Source organism: Octodon degus, unplaced genomic scaffold (assembly GCF_000260255.1).
Source record: "Octodon degus isolate 3935 unplaced genomic scaffold, OctDeg1.0 scaffold00050, whole genome shotgun sequence".
Classification (NCBI taxonomy): Eukaryota; Metazoa; Chordata; class Mammalia; order Rodentia; family Octodontidae; genus Octodon; species Octodon degus.
In genome coordinates this window covers 4,384,740-4,392,214 of record NW_004524626.1, presented here as the reverse complement: position 1 = coordinate 4,392,214, position 7,475 = coordinate 4,384,740, and the positions used below count along the sequence as shown (strand labels likewise).

Sequence of the window (7,475 nt, the reverse complement as noted above, 5' to 3'; positions counted from 1 at the left end):
TGCACTAAAAGAAAAAAAGTATTAATGAGAGAGAGAGAGAGAGAGAGAGAGAGAGAGAGAGAGAGAGAGAGGAGAGAGAGAGAGATTAAATGATGGGGAAGAAGAAATAAAAACAGAAAGAAAAATACCCCTTATGTATTTCCACCAGAGTGTTTTCTTCCAGGACCAGTAATCTTTCACTTTTCAAATCACATTCCTCTGTGCCCCTCTTTGCAGTCTGTGAGTTTGTGTGGAGGTTGCTCAGTGCCAGGGAACCTCTCTCTGCAACTACTGCTTGTGGTAGCTGTGCAAATTGGGATATCAGGTCAGGGAAGGTGTAGGGTCTTGGTTCTGAGGCTTCTGTTGTGGATTCCTGCTGGTTGGGGAGAACCAATGCTGGTTACCTGATTTAATATTCCAGTATCCATGGGACAGGCTCCTGACACCAGGTGGAGGCTTGTGTCAACTTGAGATGCCCAAAGGAATTGAATCTGCCCAAGACTCATGCAGGGAGATTCTTACAGGCTCGTGAGGTCACAGAGCTCTGTGGTTCGTGCCCCACAGGCATCTGGAGTACCGTGCAAAACAGGCAGAACTTTAGCCCTTGATGTTTAACCAGGCAGGAAACTGGCTCTTGTGTTAGGCAGGCACAGTGCCCAGGACTCTGGCTGAATGCCGAGTGATTTCCAGAGTAGAGGCAGTGGATATGGTGCTGAATGGGTACACAGTTGTACCAAGCAGAGATTCACCTGGGCTTGGAGCACCCCATGTAAACCAACCTAGCCTGAAGAGTGGTGCTAGATGTCAGACTGAGTTTCTTGCAGGTCTAGGTGGATCTGAGAGCTGGGTGTAGGCCCAGGCCAGCTGTGGTGCTGAGTATAGACTCCAACCAGACCAGTGTTACCTCTGTGTGCCTGATGAATCTCCCTTTTGGCATGGGATAAACTGCAGGCTTCCAGAAGTGACTTGGGTGTGGCTGGGACCAAATAGGACACAGACAGCGATAGCTTGTTTATTATCCTCTCAGAGTCTGAGATCAGGTGGGTGGGGAGGGAGCCACTCCTAGCCCTGATCACTCACTCCTGTTGTATGCCAGTAAAAATGCTGCCAAGGTGCAGTTTTCTCTGTGTTTGGAGAGGGGTCTACAAGAAGAAGGGCCCATATACCCACACCTGTCTTGTGAGGTTAGATCTCACAGGACTGTTGCAACCCCAGCTGCTTGGGAACTTCTCAAAATGGCTGCTCCCATGGTGAGTGAGGGCTCAGGCCACTTCCTCTGTTTTCAACTCCTATTTATATGTTTTATTTGATCTACAGGTCTTCTTTCAAACTGATGTTTTGCATCAGGGTGTATGTTCCTTCCTTTCTCCCAGTTATCTGTGTTTTTAGTTGATCCTCTCCGTGTCTCTCAGATGTGACTCCTCCTCTACGCAGCTATCTTGGATCCCCAAGAGGGTAGAACTTACTGCAACGTTTTGAACTGAGCACATAATAATTGTACGTGTTAATGGTTTTAGTGTGAAATTGGCAAACATGCATATAGCTTATCCTGACAAAATCCAGCTTCCCTTTTCTTGCCATCACCTTCCTGATAGGATGGGTTTGGTAGATCTTATGTTAAGTGCTTTTACCACAAAAAGAAAATAAAACAAAAAATTAGGTGGGCAGAAACTGGGAAGTGATCAATGAATTTATGGAATTGATGGTGATGATATTTGCCATAGCTACCTAGATACATGTCAAATTGTAAACAACAAACATCATTATTATGTGCTCAGTTCAAAATGTCACATGTCAGTCATGGCTTAAAAATAATAAATTTTCACAAAAAAACTTCCAGTCTATTAATTGTTGGTATGAGTGATAAATAACTACAGTCAAGGTGCTTATCTAAATACTGTATTTAATGTGCCTGATAACTTTGCCTCACCCTCCTCCAGTTTCTGTCTTTTTCTTTTCATCAAACTCTCCCCAGCACCACACTATCTTCTTCTATTTCTTCTTCATTTTCAAATCAAGGTAAGATGCACATAACATAAAAGTAATTTATTTATTTTTGTTGAGCTGGGGGTGGAACCCAGAGCCTGGTATATGCCACACTAAAATTAACCATTTTAAAGCAATTAATTCAGAAACATTTAGTACAGTTGCAATGTTGTGCCAACTCCACTCCCTATTTCTACTTCCAAAGCATTTTCATCAAGCAGTCACTTCCCATTCCCCATGCCCTCTTTGTCATGGGAACCACGAATCTGTTCCTTCTTCATGCATTTGTCTATTTTGGACTTATTACAGTTCAGATCTGGGATGTCTCACGAAGGCCTACCTATGGAGAGCTGTCGTCAACCCCTGGCATTATGAGAAACTGTCCAAACCTTTAAGAGAGGGGGCTTTGTGGGAGCAAGTGAAGTCATGGGGGGAAGTGAGATCACTGGAGGAAGTGAGGTCATTGGGGTCATGACCTCGAAGGGAGTTATGGGAGCCCTGTCTCCTCTCCTATTGACATTCCAGCCGTGAGGGAAGCAGCTTTGTTCTGCCACCTGTTCCCACCCTGATGTGCTCACTCACCATAAGCTAAAAAGCAAATGGTACTGACTGACCCTAGACAGAAACATATAAAATAGTGAATTAAAATAGACCTCTCCTCTTATTTTATTTTATCTTAACTGCTTTTGGAAACACAGTCTTGCAAAATTGCACAGGCTGGCCTCAAAATCCTGGGCTCAAGCAATCTTTTTGCCTCAGCCTTCCAAGTAGCTGCGGCTATTAGTATGCACCACCTCACTTGGCTGCAGGGAGGATTGTGTTTTATTTTATTTTTTAGTTTTTGATAAAAGTCCAGTTTAATTCACACTAATGAATTTCAACCATTACCCTTTGCTGATTCAAGGAAACACAAATCTTAAAAGTAATAACAAATTTGAACTGACAAAAGGAAAACATTACATTATAACCATTCAATGTACTGTCATTCTTAGAACAGCAACAAAAAAGCGTTATATGGGATTTTAAAAAATCTGGCACAGGGCACAAGAAACAATTACCGATAGTTACCTGAAATAATAGTTGACAGAGATGGGACGTTAAAATAGTGCTTTTTATTAGAAGGACAGCAGCACATACCTCCACACTCACTATAGGGATTCAGTAAGAAAGTGGAGATATTTTTATCCACAGGTAACCTCACGCGTGGGCTCTTTATTCTCTCCTCACTCGGGCCTCCTTCTCCGAGTCCCTCCGGGGCTCAGCAGCATCTCCGTATCTGTCTGCACCCGGTGTCCTGTCTTCTGTTCCGCTCTTTGCTGGGACTCTGCTGGGGCCGCTTCCTTATCGGCCTGTGCTGGTAGCTAGTGGGACTCTGGTCCCTGCTGCTTCTCCTCTCCCTGTTCCAGCTTCCACTGCTCCCCTCCTTTCCTGCGGCTTCTCCCCTCTCCCGGCTCCCAAGGAGGCACCTGGACTTCTGCTCAGAACCCAGCTGGCTGCATTTGCTGCTGTTCTCCCCAGAACTCTCTCCTTTTATGAACCAAGGCATTTCCCCAGCTGTTTTCTTGTTACTGTGAAGGCTTGAGGGTTCTTCATTAAGTTTTCTCTTCTAGGGGCCGGGGAGATGGCTCAGTGGAATAAGTGCTTTCCTGGCAAGCACAAGGGCCAGAGTTTGATCCCTTGTTCCACAAAAAAAAAAAAAAAAAAGACCAACCTAGGCTACAAAGTGAGCTCAAGGCCAGCCTGAACTGCATAGCAAGACCCTGTCTCAGAAAGACAAAAATAAAAAATAAACAAACAAACAAATAAAAGTTTTCTCTTCTTAGACTTCTCTTCAGAAGCACTGTTGTTACTTCCTAAACACTTGGCTTCTTTTTTTCTTCTTCTTTTCTATTTTCTTTGCTCTGCTGTCACTCTCACTGCTGCTTTCTGAAGTCTCTGAAGAGGAGGAAGAGGAGGATGATTTGTGCTGATGTTTTTTGTGTTTACTTTTGGTCTTGTGTAACTTTTTATTTTTTCTCTTTTCTTTTTCTTATTTTTCTTTTCAAGTCTGTCCAATTTCCTGTTTTTGTTTGGTTGTTAGTGACTTTACGAATTCAACTTCTGGATCTTCTTCGGATCTTCTTCACCCTCACTTGCAGCATACTCCTGTGATGGATCATTTGTGGGCAAACATTTCGTTTCAGCACAAACCCATTGTTTCTCTTCTCCACTATTAGCTCCAAGGGCTGCGTCGATGGCCCTGAGCCATCAGTGGGAACTTAACTTGCACTGATTCCAGAAAGACCAAACAAAGGACACTCTTGATCTGTGTTGATGTGACCCCGCTTATGACATTTAATGTACCTCGTATTTCAAACCTGGATTCCAAAAGGCTGGTCTCGGATGTTCATGTGATCTTTGGCATATTTTCCCAGTGGAGCCCCCTTCTGCCATTCAAATTTGTATTCTGTCTCTCCTTCTGTTTCTTCTTTCTTTTTGTTTTCTTTTTTAGCTCCTGGTGGGGCCTTGTACATGAATTTAAGGCCATTCTTTACACATTCATCTCCCATAAGCAATCTGTTATCGTATGATTCCTGTTCTTCGAGATATTGCTGCATTAATTCTTCTTATCGTACGATGTTTTCTGTACTGTCATCCATACCTTCTTAATAATGGACCTGGAGGCTGGATGAAAGTCCTTTTTGCACATGAAGTTGGCAAAGGATTTTCCCATCTTGGAGTCTCTGCTGCCAAAAGGTCTCTGCAGCGGCTGGGTTTGGGAGAAACATAAACTCTGCCGCCAAACCGGAAGTTTGCAAGGAGGATTTTAAATAATCTCTCTCTCCAACACTGTGGCAGTAGCAGATAATTCACTTTTTGGTTACTGACTATATGATAGTGAGCATGGAGAACTTAAGAGATTTTTTTTCTTTGTTTAGACAGGGTCTCATTATGTAGTTTGTTTATTTATTTAGCCTTTTTGAGATATGGTTTTACTATGCCAGTTTTGGCTGGCCTTGAATTCACTTTGTAGCCTAGGCTGGCCTTGAACTTGAAGCAATCCTCCTACATCAGCCTCCCAAAGGCTGGGATTACAAGCACGTGCCACCATGCCTTGCTCATTATGCCGATCAGGCGGACTTTGAATTTACTGTGTAACCCAGGCTGGTCTTGAATTCACTTCAATCCTTGTGCCTTAACCTCCCTAGTGAGAGGATTATGTGCATGTGTCACCATGCCCAGTGGAGGTCTCAGAGCTTGAGATGGATGAATTACTTACTGATGGCACCTTGGAATGTCACAGCACATGGAAAAAAAAGGATGTGCAACAAGAGCTAATTGCAATGTGTTGCTGCCTCTTTCCAAGCTTGTGCAAGACTTGGTTTTTGAGTTTTCATTGAATATTTTTGATTAAAATTTTTTGGTACATCTTTGCAGCATATATTAATTCCCTCAGTGTGGGTAGTCGGTGCACATACATAACACACTGAAATTCTTTTTACTTCAATTCCCTCTCCCTTCCCTCTACCTGTCTTGGTCCCTTTTCGTTTTGCACCTGCCTCCCCATTCTCTATTATTTTTTATTTTGCTCTTTATTTGTACTTTGGATTTATACAATAAGAGAAACAATGTGATGTGTAAGCTTGTTCCAGGGTTTTTTTTTTTTTTTTTTGGTGGAACTGGGGAATTGAACTCAGGTCCTCGCACTTGCCAGGTAAACACTTATCCTACTGAGCCATCTCCCCAGGCCCTAAGCTTGTGTTTCTGATTTATTTCACTTAGAATTTGGTTCCAAGTTGCACCCATTTTCCTACAGGTGACTCAAGTTTACCCTTCTTTGTGCAGAGTAGTACTGCATTGTGTATAGACACCACATTTTTGTAACCCATTCATCTGTTAATGGATCTGCAGGACACTTCCACGCTGTAGCTATTATGAGCTGTGCTGTAGGGTGGGAAGGATGTCAGAGGTTGGGGTGGCAAGATAGAAGGATGTCAGATATGATCAGCACACATTATATGCTTGCATAGAAGTATCACACTGGCTCCCAAAAACTTGTATAATTAATGTGTATTAGTAATTAAAGAGTAACACAAGAAGGTTTGGCTTTGAATTTGACTCAGAGAGGCATTTGCTTTAGCCCAGGATCAGTCACATTTGACAGGTGACACTTTCCACAGAGTATTTCTTAGTCACAATATAGGGACAGGACATTCTGCACACTGTAGGACATTTAGCAGCGTTGCTGGCTTTTACCCACTGGGTGCCAGCAGCATTTTCAGTCCCTCTCTGTGACAAGCCAAAGTGTCTTCAGACACTGCCAAGTGTGCTCTAGGAGGGCAGGGTCACCCTCGAGAACCACTGTTCTAACCCCACGTGAGACGCAGCTGAGACATTCTGCCCTGTGCTTGATTGCTTCTGTCAGGGAATGCAATGCCTCACAAGGGCGACTCCATGGTTGGGTACTTTCTTCCTTACAGTGAAGCAGGGAATGACTGATGCGTAGAGGGTCTCCTTCAGGGGTGATAGAGATGTTTTAAAACTAGATAATAGTGATGATTGCGCAGTACTGTGCCGTACTGTGCGTATACTTAATGCCACTAACTTTCTTTTGTGTTTTACTCTTTTGAGACAGGGTCACATAATCGTCTTAAACTCACGATGTGGCCCAGGCTGGCGGGCACTGATAAAAAAGTAGAGGAGTATGGAAAAATGATGGAAGCCTTGAATGAGCAATATAGGAAAGAAATAGAACGCATGAAGCAGAGTCAAAGAGATATAAAATCTCAGTCACAAGCTTGAACTTACAATTCTCTTGCCTCAGCCTCTTGAGTTCTGGGATGACAAGTTTACGCCCCTACACCTGGTGAATGCCAAATCACTTTCAAATGGCTAGTTTAATATTATGTAAATTTTGCCTCAATATACACCAAAGAAGTATGAGTTTACTTTTCCTTTAGTTTTAGAGACTGATGTACATCCCAGGCACTGGAGTAAATGACATACAGTACTGTCTTAATGGTTCCTCACAGCAATCTTCCTAGAGAGGTAATTTTATCGTTCTGAGTGTTACAGGTAAGGAAACAGATGCTCCGAGAGGTTCAGCAAGCTCCCCACAGTTACAAACAGTGAAGTCCTGGTCTGCAGCTCTCCCTGCCTGATGTGATATTGCTTCCTATGCTAGTGTCTTATTTTCTAGGAAAACTAAAAAGATAGTAATTAAGTCAGCAAAGTTATGGTCACCTGGATCGTTTCTTATAATGAAAACTTTATGAATTTAAAATGGAAAATTAAGCTGGGTGTGTGCCACATACCGGTTAGCCCAGCAACCTGAGAAGCCGAGGCAGAATTTTGAGTCCAGCCTAGGCAACCCAGTGAGACACTGTCTCAGAATAAAAAATAAATAAAAAGAACAGAGGATATAAGTCAGTATGAAGGCCCTGGATTCAACTTCCAGTAATTAAAAGAAAGGGTGGGATTTATTAATGATCACTGAAACTCTCTGAACTTTATGTATTTATTTCTTCATA

General features: G+C 42.8%; 1 pseudogene; it reads right to left on the bottom strand.

The window, feature by feature from the left end:
* Positions 1-3,019: 3,019 nt before the first annotated feature.
* Positions 3,020-4,678, bottom strand: LOC101566287 (annotated as a pseudogene).
* Positions 4,679-7,475: the final 2,797 nt, after the last annotated feature.